The sequence below is a fragment of the Palaemon carinicauda genome, chromosome 35, assembly GCF_036898095.1.
Source record: "Palaemon carinicauda isolate YSFRI2023 chromosome 35, ASM3689809v2, whole genome shotgun sequence".
Taxonomy (NCBI): Eukaryota; Metazoa; Arthropoda; class Malacostraca; order Decapoda; family Palaemonidae; genus Palaemon; species Palaemon carinicauda.
Window position 1 is genome coordinate 55,754,500 of NC_090759.1, and position 12,500 is coordinate 55,766,999.

The 12,500-nt window shown below is 34.3% G+C and overlaps 1 protein-coding gene across 2 annotated transcripts in view; it reads left to right on the forward strand.

Annotated features, from left to right (window-relative positions):
* The window catches only part of LOC137627750 (sphingomyelin phosphodiesterase-like), a 270,093-nt gene that overhangs the window by 168,858 nt on the left and 88,735 nt on the right, over positions 1 to 12,500 (forward strand). The gene's annotated exons all lie outside the window — the stretch shown is intronic.

Here is a 12,500-nt window from a genome sequence, read left to right on the forward strand (position 1 = left end):
AATTATTTCTCCTCCCAATCACAGAAGGACAACCAGAAATTTAAGAAGCTATTGCAAAATTATTTTTATATATTTCATGGTGGTATAGTAGGGCGAGGCAATTTTGGACACCTTTTTAGTAACCTTTATATAAAATTTATATTAATAATTTATGACCAAATACCAAACATGTTTTCAAGAGAGGGAGGTCTCATCTATGAAAATGGCTTGTTTCATAATCATCAAAGAATTAGAAATTCTCGTATTACAGTAATAAAAAAAAATATCTCGGAGGCGAGGCCATTTTGGACAGTAAGGCAATTTTGGACACGTCTGTATCTCCGTTAAGCGCCAACGCTCAGTTGGGCAAAATATGACAATTTGTGGTCCCTATCAATATAAATATGCTAGAAAAAAATTATAGACTTACATAAATTTTTGTGTCCGTAATCCAAGATTGTCCAATTTTGCCTCGCCAAGAAAAGAGTGAGAAGTTTGCCTGTCCAATTTTGCCTGACCATGGTTTTGAAAACTGTCCAATTTTGCCTTACCATATGCATATGTAAATCAAACTTTGTATTCGAGCACACAAATATACTTTTATGTATAAATATGCATATATGTAATCATAAAAATTCAAAATAAGACATAAGTGGTGCAGTAAAAGAGGTGTCTGCCCAAGGTGACACCCTAAAAGTGAGTGACACCCTGAGAGTTACATTAAAAAAAAAAAAAAGTTTCTTTCTAGCTCGATGGTTATGATATGATTTTCTAAAAGTTATTTAATACTGGGGACACTCTTAAAGCTGTTGACACTCAGGGGGTGAAACCTTCAAAAGGATTGACCAAAACATGATAACATCCTCGAGAGGGGTGTCAACCCAAATGCTAGAAATATTTAAAAAACACACTATTATATACATTGTTCCTATAATAATTCACATATCCAAATGAAAATTTCAGGAATTGAAATAGAATATATTTTCACTGTTCCTGCTAATTTCCATGTTGATAACTGTCATGTTGCCTTTTTGATATGGTGTTAAATGGAGCAACATTAGAGTGAACAGCATGATAGATACACCAAGGAGGGGCAAAGCTGATCCCATAAACAATATTCGTCCTAAGTTGTACCTATCCATTTTATTCTTATCATTGTTACCTCATACTATGAACGAGCCACCAAAGAGATACTTTTACCTACAAAAAAAAAAGGGATACAATCGAAGATTTAAGAAAAAAAGATGAAATGAAGAAAAATAAAAGGAAAAACACACAGAGATAGAAACATGACAAATCATGGAAATACAAAGCAACCAAATAGCTCTCGATTCTTTAAGAAAAAATGTCTGTAAACACTAACATAAATACAGTATAATTAAATTGAACAGGTAATAAATAGTGATAATTGAACTGCTAGGATAGTCCCGATAGTGAATGATAAGGATTTATTCATACCTAAAATAAAAGAAATAAAAAAGAAATTAAAATTATTTTGGAAGATATTAAGGATCGTCCATTATTTTGCATTGGTAGAGCAACAAAAGTGTTTTTAGAGGAAGAAGGAGGCTAAGTGACTCGTCTTGAGCTAGATGCTTGAAGCCACTGCCCACATATCATCATCATCATCTCCTCCCACGCCTATTGACGCAAAGGGCCTCAATTAGATTTCGCTAGTCGTCTCTATCTTCAGCTTTTAATTCAATACTTCTCCAATCACAATATCCTACTTCATGCTTTATAGTCCTGAGTCTTCCAACTCTTCTAGTGCCTTGTGGAGGCCAGTTTAAAGTTTGGTGAACTGATGTCTCTTAGGGAGAACAAAGAGCATCCCCAAACCATCTCCATCTACCCCTCACCATGATCTCATCCACATGTGGCGCTCGAGTAATATCTCTTAGTTTCATTTCTAATCCTGTCCTGTCATTTAACACCCAATATTCTTCTGAGGACTTTGTTCTCAAATCTACAAAATGACTTTCATTAATATACCAAGATTCATGACCATACAGTAACACCGATCTCACTAAACTGATATATAGCCTGATTATTATATGTAATTTTAGGCGACCTGATTTCCAAATTCGACTTAACCTAGAAATCCTCTGATTTGCTTTTTTTCAATCTTTCATTAAACTCAAATTCTGAAGCTCCTATATTAGATATCAAAGTTCCCAAATCTTTAAATAATTCTACCTCATTAATCCTTCCAAAGATATTTCATCTTCCATTGCATATTCCGTTCTCATCATCTGTCTTTCTTCTATTTATCTCGAGCCCAACCTCATGTGATTTTTCATGCATTCTGGTAAGCAAGCTTTCCAAGCCCTGTGGTGTTCTGCTAATTAGGACAGCGTCATCAGCATACTCTAGGTCTCCTAATTTTGTTACCAATCCAGTCCAATCCTTCTCCACCATCCCCAACCGATCTATGCATTACAAAACCTATGAGGAGGATAAACAACATAGGTAACAACGCATTCCCTTAGAGTACTCCACTTTTCTCTGGAAATTCGTTTGATAAGACGCCACTAACATTAACTTTGCATTTGCTATGCTTATGAACAGACAATTAAATTTACATATTTGAGAGGAACTCCATAATGTCGCAGGACTCTCCACAAAAGTTGCCAGAGCACATAATCAAAAGCTTTTTCTTAGCCCACATATACCATCAAAAGTGGAATTTTATATTCTACATATTGCTGTACCACATGTCTTAAATGAAAATTTGGTCAGTACAACTTCTACCTTTTCTAAATCCTGCTTGTTCATCTCTCAACTTTTCATCAATCTTTCTCTCTAGTCTCTTTAGAATGAACATTCTATATATTTTCATGACAGCCTACGTAAGTGTGGTGCCTCTGTAATGATTGCAATCAGTCAGATCTTTTTTTGACATTTTCACCAGCACTACTAGGTCCCATACATAAGGCTTTGCCTCTTCACGCCACATTCTACAAAATAATCTAGTAGGTAATCTGGGAGTCAGTTCATTTTCAGGCAATATCATCTCAGCAGTTATTCCTTCGTATCCAGGGGCTTTCCATCTTTTGAGTTTTTTATTTAAGAATAGCTTCGACTTCAAACACACGTAATTCATTCATGGGCACATCAAGGTCTTCATCAGTTTCAGGTATATCAACCAAATTATTCCCTTCGTATTTCCTATTCATGACCTCACTAAAGTGTTCAATCCAACTTTACTTTTCTTCATGTTCATTTGTTATAACAGATCCATCTTTCTTTTTGATGGGTATATGCTTCTTTTTTCCCATAGAGATTTCATTAATAATTCCAAGAGCAATTCCTACAACAAAGCCACTCCCTGAATTCATAGCTTTGACAGCCTCATCTGCTTTCCTGTCTAAATATTCTCTCCAATCATTCCTGATATTTCTTTTGACTTCACTATCAATACTGAAATACTTGGCATGCTCTGCCTTGTAATTTTCATTACTTCCTCGAAAACTTTAAGAAATCAATTTCTGTCTTAGTCTTCTTTTTATAGTATTCCAAGTATTATTTGATATCCATGGTTTTCTCCTTGTAACTGCATGTCCCAAAACTTCGTCTGTTAAAGTCTCTTAAGACTGTAAATCGATTCCTACATTCAGTTACAAAGATTTCTGTGCTCATCCTCTAGAAGCTTAGTTGTATCAAACTTAGGTATTCTATCTACATTTCTGTTGGGTTCTTTCAGTTTTAATATTTGTGTGGCAATGAGGAGCTGGTGATCACTACCAATAACTGCACCTCTATAGCTTGTTACATTTCCCAGAGTCCTTCTTCTCTCTTTATCAGTGGCTATGTGATCTATTTGATATTTGTAATTGCCACATGGTGAAATCCTTGTAAATTTGTAGAACTCCTTGTGCTGGAAAAGAGTACCTCCAGTAACAAGATTGTTTGTTGAACAATAACTTATAAAATGTGCCCCATTTTCATTTGCAACTTCGCCAAGAACCTCAACGCCCATCACATTTTCTATCCCTTGATTATTCCTTCCAACTTTAGCATTGAAGTCATTAATCACAATTTTCATATCTCTCTAGGTTCTCACCTATTATACTCTGCAGTTCTTCACAGTATTCATCTTTCCTTTCTTCAGGGGAATCATTTGATTCGCCTTGTAAGATGGAATCTTTGGGATCTTGAACCCTTCTGTGAAGCCTCTTCCCTTTTTTCCCTGCGGGCATGCTGTCATGCGTTTGCGGGGAGGGGAACGTGGCAATTTTAACCTGTCAAAAAGTTTTCATTCTTTTTGCCTCTCGCGCGAGTGCGAAGGAGAATACTGGAGCGTTGGCGCACAGGATGCTGCTTATGCTCAGTTTCTGCTGAAGCACAGTTTTTGGTGAAGGCGCAGAAAAGCGCTGGCGCGTAGGAAACCAATACGTAAGGTGAATATACAAAGAATAGGCCAGACTATTTGGCCTCTATTTTGAGGTACCTTACCTCTAGCATTAGAGGCTCTTTAACCTTTTATTTTGAGGTGCCATACTTCCAACATTAGAGGATATTTAAGCTCTATTTTGAGGTACCATACCTTTAGTATTAAGGGCTCTATGATCTCTATTTTGAGGTACTATAATCTTAGCATTATATGTTCTTTGATCTATAATTTGAAGTGCTTTACCTCTAGCATTAGAGGGTCTTTGACCTCTTATTTTGAGGCTCATTACTTTTAGCATTAGAGGCTGTTTGACCTCTATTTTGAGACTCCTTACTTTGAGCATTAGAGGGTCTTTGACCTCAATTTTGAGGCTCCTTACGTTTAGCATTAGAGGCTCTTTGACCTCTATTTTGAGACTGCTCACTTTTAGCATTAGAGTCTCTTTGACCTCTATTTTGAGGCTCCTTACTTTTAGCATTAAAGGATCTTTGATCTCCATTTTCAGGCTCCTTACGTTTAGCATTAGAGGGTCTTTGACCTCTATTTTGAGACTGCTCACTTTCAGCATTAGTTTCTTTGACCTCTATTTTGAGGCTCCTTACTTTTAGCATTACAGGGTCTTTAACCTCTATTTTGAGGCTCCTTATTTTTAGGTTTAGAGTCTCTTTGACCTCTATTTTGAGGCTCCTTACTTTTAGCATTACAGGGTCTTTAACCTCTATTTTGAGGCTCCTTAGTTTAGCATTAGAGGGTCTTCGACCTCTATTTTGAGGCTCCTTACGTTTAGCATTAGACGGTCTTTGACCTCTATTTTGAGGCTCCTTACGTTTAGCATTAGAGGTTTTTTTACCTCTATTTTGAGGCTCCTTACGTTTAGCATTAGACGGTCTTTGACCTTTATTTTGAGGCTCCTTACGTTTAGCATTAGAGGTTCTTTGACCTCTATTTTGAGGCTCCTTACTTTTAGCATTAGAGGGTCTTTGACCTCTATTTTGAGGCTCCTTACTTTTAGCTTTAGAGTCTCTTTGACCTCTATTTTGAGGCTCCTTACTTTTAGCATTACAGGGTCTTTGACCTCTATTTTGAGGCTCCTTAGTTTAGCATTAGAGGGTCTTCGACCTCTATTTTGAGGCTCCTTAGTTTAGCAATAAGGGCTCTTGGACCTCTATTTTGATACTGCTCACTTTTAGCATTAGAGTCTCTTTGACCTCCTAATTTAAGAGTCCTTACTTTTAGCATTAGAGGCTCTTTGACCTCTATTTTGAGACTCCTTTTAGCATTAGAGGGTCTTTGACCTCTATTTTGAGGGTCCTTACTTTTGGCATTAGAGGGTCTTCGTCCTTTATTTTGAGGCTCCTTGCGTTTAGCATTAGAGGGTATTTGACCTCTGTTTTGATGTTCCATACTTTTAGCATTAGAGGCTCTTTGATCTCTATTTTGAGACTCCTTAGGTTTAGCATTAGAGGGTATTTGACCTCTATTTTGAGGCTCCTTACTTTTAGCATTAGAGGGTCTTTGACCTCTATTTTGAGGCTGCTCACTTCCAACATTAGAGTCTCTTTGACCTCTATTTTGAGGCTCTTTACTTTTAGCATTAGAGGCTCTTTGACCTCGGTTTTGAGGCTCCTTATATTTAACATTAGAGGCTCTTTGACCTATTTTGAGGCTCCTTACTTTTAGCGTTAGAGGCTCTTTAACCTCTATTTTGAGGCTCCCTACTCTTAGCATTAGAGGCTCCTTGGCCTCGATTTTGAGGTGCAGTATCTCCTGCATTAGAGGCTCTTTGACCCCTATTTTTATTCTCCTTATTTTTAGCATTAGAGGCTCTTTGACCTCTATTTTGAGGCTCCTTACTTTTAGCATTAGAGGCTCTTTGACTTCTAATTTGAGGCTCCATACTTATAGCATTAAAGACTCTTTGACCTCTATTTTGAGGCTCCTTAATTTTAGCATTATAGGCTCTTTGACCTCTATTTTGAGGCTCCTTACTTTTAGCATTAGAGGGTCTTCGACCTCTTATTTTGAGGTTTATGTTTAGCATTAGAGGTTCTTTGACCTCTATTTAGAGGCTCCTTACTTTTAGCATTAGAAGCTCTTTGACCTCTATTTTGAGGCTCCTTACTTTGAGGCTCCTTACTTTTAGCATTAGAGGCTCTTTCACCTCTATTTTTAGGCTCCATACTTTAAGCATTAGAGGCTCTTTGACCTCTATTTTGAGGCTTCTTATGTTGGGCATTAGAGGCTCTTTGACCTCTATTTTGAGGCTCCTTACTTTTAGCAATAGAAGCTGTTTGACCGCTATGTTAAGGCTCCTTACTTAATGCATTATAGGGTCTTTGACCTCTATTTTGAGGCTCCTTACTTCGAGCATTAGAGGGTCTTTGACCTCTATTTTGAGGCTCCTTACGTTTAGCATTAGAGGGTCTTTGACCTCTATTTTGAGGCTCCTTACTTTTAACATTAGAGGCTCTTTGACCTCTGTTTTGAGGCTCCTTACTTTTAGCATTAGAGGTTCTTTGACCTCTATTTTGAGGTGCTATACTCTAGCATTAGAGTTTCTTTGACCTTTATTTCAATCCCCTTACCTCTAACATTAAAAGCTCTTTGACCCCTATTTTTGGGTGCTTTATTTCTAGCACTAGAGGCTCTTTGAGACCTCTCTGTTTTAAGGCGACTAACCGCTAAAAGTAGAGGCTATTTGACCTCAGTTTTTAAGTGACTTACCTCTATAATTAAAGGCTATTTTTTATACTTCTTCATATAAAGGCTTTCCTTCTCTATTCTCTTCTGTCTTTTATAGTTTTTCAAGATCTTCTTTGCTTAGTTCGCCAGTCTTCTTCGAGATTTCAAAAGACATTTCAGTACTGTTTGTCCTCGGTTCGTCAGATTCCTCGGAGAAATCGATGGCTTTCATGTCTTTACCTATAAGGGCGATGGTTAAAGACATGGATGCCATTGATATCTCGGCATACACTATATGCCATTATACTAAAGTCAACGAAGAGCAACACAATATATTTACCAATGCCGTCCTGATATGTTCTATCTTCAATGCCGAATTTTGAAGAAACACGCGTCGCTCACCGCTTTGCATCAATGCAATCCAATTATAGGACATCGTCGCTAAACCGCAAGCAAATTATGATCTTCAAAGCTCGCCAACTTCGGCAGCACCTATCCAAACTATCTGTAGATGAAGGTGTTTCGAATAGCCTCCAGTTCATCCTGTAGCTGTAACAAAATTCTCACAGTCAGTTACCTGTTCCGCCAGAACGCGAGCTCTGTGAGTAAAGTGAAATCCTCCTCCCAATGTTCACTGCGTAAACTTCCATAGCTACAGTACATACAGATCGTGAGGTGTTGCAAGGTATGTTTAAAAAAAAAAGATAGATCAGATCTTCAGAAGTCTTTTGGAATCCGGGGCGGAGCCGTTCAGAACTGCTGCGGGAAGATTCCGTTCTGGAGTCATTCAGAACTCTATGCTAAGTCTACGGCTATTTCTTCTGAAGTCATTTGGAGAGGAGATTCAGGAAGATTTTCTTCCGAAATCGTTCAGAGATTTCTGGAATCATTCAGAATTCCATGCTAAGTCTATGGAAATTCCTTCTGAATCCTTTTGGAGATGCACGAAGATTTTCTCCCGAAGCCGTTTAGGACTCGCGAAAAATTATGATGATGATAAATTACGTGATTTGATTTTGATTTACAGCTCCGTGAAGATTCCGTTCTGGACTCATTCAGAACTCTATGCTAAGTCTACGGCTATTTCTTCTGAAGACATTTGGAAATTCAGGGTTTTCTTTCGAAGTCGTTCAGATTCGCATCTGGAATCATTCAGAATTCCATGCAAAGTCTATGGTAATTTCTTCTGAATCCGTTTGGAGAACCACGATTTTCTTCCGAAGCCATTTAGAACTCGCGAAAAATTCTCTTTTTCCTCTGGTTTCAATAGGCCCTAATAACTCATAATATTATTATTATTATTATTATTATTATTATTATTGATAATAATAATAATAATAATAGTAGTAGTAGTAGTAGTAGTAGTAGTAGTAGTAATAATTAATAATAATTAATTATAATTAATAATAATTAATTGATAATAATTATTAATGAATAATAATTGATAATGAATAATAATTAATAATTAATGATTAATAATAATTTAATAATTAATAATTAATAATAATTAATAATAATTTATAATTAATAATTAATAATTAATAATTAATAATTAATAATTAATAATTAATAATTAATAATTAATAATTAATAATTAATAATAATAATAATAATGAACCGTGATTTGATCTACTGCTCCGGGAAGATTCCGTTCTTGAGTCATTTAGAACTCTATGCTAAGTCTACGGCTATTTCTTCTGAGGCCATTTGGAGATCGACGAAGATTTTCTTCCGAAGCCGTTTAGGACTCGCGAAAAATTCTCTTTTTCTCTGGTTTCAATAGGCCCTAATAACTCATAGTAATAATAAAAATAATAATAATAATAATAATAATAATAATAATAATAATAATATTTTTTGTAAGTAACAATCTGCTACCTACAGCTCTCCATTTGTTTAATGCCTTTTCTGCTCTTGGTATCATCATCATTATTCCTACCCCTTCTCTTCTAACTCCATCTGTTCCTCAGGGCCAAGATATCCAAACTATATTTCATAAATTCATTCTCTACTAGCTGTAACTTCCCAGTTTGATTCATGGTTCTAACATTTCAATTACCAATTTTCAATTTTTCTTTAGTATTTACAAACCGGGAGTTTCTTAGCAACCCACTACGGCCGGGACTGGGGGCAATTCTTTCATTTTCGCTTTCCATAGACTGACTAAATCCATAGAGGATTCATAGGCTAAATTCATCAAAGAATAGCCAGTTTCTTAGTGATGCGCAGCGCCTATCTAAATAAGGCAACTGCCAGGCATCAGGAGTAGAGGAGTATCCAGAGCCCCAAACGGATACATACCTTTTTCAAATTACAGATGGAATTAATGGTCGTTTATTTATGGAACCCATGCCTCAAAGAGAATGTTTTGTGCCATATTTAAAGGAACTGAAGCTGTTTTTTGAGCATTCGGTTGAATTAAATAGACCCGTCATATATTCAGGCATTTAGATTGTCACGTATATGGATGGCTATAGTATATATTGAATTGTTCACCTATATTTCCAGTTTTGTACTTGTCCCTATTTTCTCATTAGTAATAGGTTTGATTATCATTTTCTATGAAGAGAAAACTTTTTCTTTTTTATTTTCTTATAAATCAATATGTTTTTCTATTGAAATAAATGATAGAAAATATTTTCAAAGAACTATCATTTATCTATATTTCTAGTTAAAATTATTAAGAATATATATATATATATATATATATATATATATATATTATATATATATATATATATATATATATATATATATATATATATATATATATATATATAGATATATATATAGATAGATAGATAGATAGATAGATAGATAGATAGATAGTTTACAAAATCTATTACTTAATAACATAACATTATGAATTGGATGTTTTTTTTAATTAAGTGTCCAAAATTGCCTTACCATTTTTCAAGGCGAGGCAAAATTGGACACTAGATATTCCATATTTTTTCATTCATTTTTTATTTTAAACCTTCCTTTAGCATCATCCACTAATTTGTTTTTAGAAGAAATAATTTCATGTATTATTTCTGAGAAACCCTAAAATGGTGAGGCAATTATTGGACACCCATATTCAACAATTTATGTAGGGGTACTTAATACTTTTAAAAACCAGACATACTAATATTTATAAAGTAGAAGTTTGGGCAATTTCTAATAACATTATAGTTTTCGAAAATTATAAATAGTTTTAGAGATATTGTATCTGTCCAATATTTGCCTTACTTGTCCAAAATTGCCTTACCCTACTATATTTATGAGTTTTCCGTTTTGATTGCCATCTCCCTATAGGAATTAAAAGATAATAAAAATAGATAGAAGCTAATGTGCAATAAAAAATAGTGTGCATTCTTCAATATTTGAACGGCAAAATACATACCAACAATGTGCTTGAAAATATAGCTAGAGAGAGAGAGAGAGAGAGAGAGAGAGAGAGAGAGAGAGAGAGAGAGAGAGAGAGAGAGAGAGAGAGAGAGAGAGAGATTAGTTTCATTTGATTATTCCTTTCCTAATATAAATATAAAAAAGTTGTTGATATCTGGCTCTCATTTAACCCTCTCCATTTATGTAAAAAAGTTGATGGTTGTTGATATCTGGCTCTCATTTAACCCTCTCCATTTAAGTTACAAAGTAACACCCTTGACCTGTTTAGCAGAAGTCATCTTAATTTCGATTGATAAGTTCTAGGTTCTTTTGGTTGATCAAAGTTATATTAAAAGGTGTGTGGATTGATTAAATTAAAATTTTCTTAAAACGTTGATTTAATGACTGGCTTACTTTCATTAAAATGTTTCATAATATGAAACATTTGATTAATGATTGGATAAAAAGTTGCTCTGTTATGACCTTATTTTATAAGCAGTCTCGCACGCCTACTTTAGACGTTTGCCTCATTTCATTGATTATCTAACTAGAAAATTATTTTTTTTATTATTATTCGTTCGGGGATTTTGTTATTTATATTAAATCTATTCTTAGAAAAAGAATGATGCAAATTTATAATGTATTCATGTTACTGCGTTTATACTGATACTATTCATCGTAATAGAAGCTTCTAATAATGAATATATCTGTGACATTCGGTAAATTACCGGCTAAAATACGCTTTTGGAGAGAGAGAGAGAGAGAGAGAGAGAGAGAGAGAGAGAGAGAGAGAGAGAGAGAGAGAGAGAGAGAGATTCCTCTTGTTTAATCCTTTCTTAATGTATTGGCAGAAAGCCTAGACCTGTTGATAGTTGGCATTCACGTAACCCTCACCATTTAAGTAACAAAGGAACACCCTGACCTATTTGAGCTCAGGTCATTATCTCACCTGACCATCATTTATTTGATTGGAAACTTGTGGCTGTAGTTATTTTCAATAATTTGATTAGTTTTTATGTTTCTGGTTGGGACGGCCGTAAACTTTCTTATTGCTTGTCAAATCGATTTTCTTTATGGGGTAAATGTTGTTTATCTTTGTCTAAAATAGTATATGATAAAGCTAGTTTTACGATTTACGAAATATTATGATTTAGTAGAGGAGAAATGGGAACGTTTCTATGAAATATTCTCAGGAAAACGGAAACACTACTTTCGCCACATACATATTTATTGCAAACGTTTCGACATTTCAAATGTCATCATCAGTACTACCCAAAGTAAAGATGAAAGAAACAATTTAATGTTACCTTCATGAAGGGAAGCCGGCTTGGAAGCAAACACAGGGTTGAGTCTTGTTCTTAGGCTAAGCTAAGGATATGGGGGTAAGAGGGTGTCGCATGGGAGGGGGTGGGTTGTGTCGGCAAGGATACGGTTCCTAGGTTAGGTTAGGTGATGATCCTTAGGTAAGGTGTTCTTGTGTTGTTCCCCTCTTAATATGGTGTTTATATATATATATATATATATATATATATATATATATATATATATATATATATATATATATATATATATAACTTTTGGAATTTTAAAATCTAAAATTTGAGAAATGGGAGTTTCCATTAACTATTTTCAACATATAAATACACCAGGGACATTATTTTTTTCATTAGGAATGTTATATAATAGTAAATATAGTTACTGACCCAGTCCGCCCAAAAACAATTTTTGAGAAAAAGCGGGTTTCAAGTGTTTTACTTATTTCAATTTACATAAAAATGAAAAAACAGTAAAATGGTTTATTAATTTTTGCAAATATTATTAATAATGAAGTATTTGTTTGTTGTTTGTATGTTTAACTGTTCATGTTTTTAGTAAATTTAAATGAAGTTCTAAATATCGTGCACTAATTTAAGATATATTGGAAATAGTTTTTTTAATTATTTATTTATTTATTTATTTATTATTATTATTATTATTATTATTATTATTATTATTATTATTATTATTATTATTATTATTATTATTATTATTATTATTATTATTATTATTATTGATGGTGGGACTGATTATAATTTTA